This window comes from Syngnathus scovelli, unplaced genomic scaffold (assembly GCF_024217435.2).
Source record: "Syngnathus scovelli strain Florida unplaced genomic scaffold, RoL_Ssco_1.2 HiC_scaffold_28, whole genome shotgun sequence".
Lineage (NCBI taxonomy): Eukaryota > Metazoa > Chordata > Actinopteri > Syngnathiformes > Syngnathidae > Syngnathus > Syngnathus scovelli.
This window is the reverse complement of record NW_026061370.1, coordinates 1,438,074-1,439,580: the sequence shown is the minus strand read 5'-3', so window position 1 is coordinate 1,439,580 and position 1,507 is coordinate 1,438,074.

Here is a 1,507-nt window from a genome sequence, read left to right as displayed (position 1 = left end):
TGCATGCATGATGTGAAATGACAAACCAGCTTCACATCAGACTGTGAACAGATCCCTGTCCGAGAGCAGGGCTTCACCTGCGGCCAGCAAGGCGCTGCGCCACGCTGAACTCTTGGTGCCCGTCACCTCGCCCAGCCTCCTCAGGCACCTGCATTCCTTCCAGTACCTGTAGTGTGTGTCCCTGCTCCGGAGGAGAAAGTAGCGACCGTGCACCCTAATTATGGGCTCCACGCCTGGGATGGCCGCGAGGCGTATACGACCATCTCTCTTGAGCCTGCGGACGTACCGGCACCTGTTGAAGTCCTCAGCGTACAGTTCGTAATTAACTCTAAGCATGTGCTCATCCAAGACCCGGTCTATCTTGGCCTTGTCGTCATCGTCAGCATACTTGGCCCTGGCGTCACACGTGCGTACAAACCTCTTGATGCGTGCGGACACCGACCCAGCCGTACTGTTGTCAAACACCAGGTCACACAGCTGTTCCCGGGCATAGTCTAGCCTCGGGGCCATATATTCCTCGAGGGTAGTTTCGTGCATTTTGAGGGCCTGGTCCTCCGACAGCTTCGACACTCTAGCCCAGCCGTGAGGAGGGGGTGGCTGGGCCTCAGGTCCCGAAAGCATGGCAATGGCCACATCCACCAGGCGTGTGCCCTTGCTCGGGTCTCTATTCAGACCCAGCATACCTACAATCTTGTCGATGTACACAGACTGCTGACTCGTGGCCATGGGCAGTCCATCCAGGGTCTTAGCGTTGGTGTAGTACTTCACCTGTTCCTCCACCTCCTGCAGCTTCTTCCGCTGCTCCAGTGTGAACATTTTCTTTAATCATCATCCCACTCGATATCATCCCCCATCACCGGTACGGGCATGTGGTTAAACTGCGCCGCGGTCTTGGTCCGTTGAGAAACATATGTGGCCAGGTCCCCGCACGTGGACCCCATGAGCCTGGGTGCGTATTGCATGTATGTTCTGACTGTCACGTGGCCGGTGATCTCATCCCATGATGCATGCATGACCTCTGGTTGTCCCTCATTAGACGTTCTGTACATGTCAAGTCCCTTCTGGTGTGCCACGACAAGGAATGACAGGTTCCAGTTGACCAACCTATCTTTGACGTGTTGCATGCTATTCCCCGGTAATACGATGTACTCAAACATAGTGTTTTCAGAGGGTGGCATGGAACCGTACTCGGGCATGGACATGATCGACACGAGCTGTATGATCTTATCGATGTACCCCACAGTGTGCAGGGCGCCCGCACCCGCTATCTTCATGTCCACCATCTCCTTAAAGTGTTGTACTTGGAAGTAGGACATGCCCACTACAAGCAGCACCATTGAGTGTTGTGTCTCGAGGCTGTTATAGGCCATGTGTATGACGAGCTTGTGGTGGTTATAGTTGAGATACGCAGGGCACAGGCCCACTTGGCCGACGTTGCCACAGTTGACAAAGCCCATTTGAGCCATGTATGGTCTAGCCAGGTCTCTGGGGATCGTGAGCCTGGAGC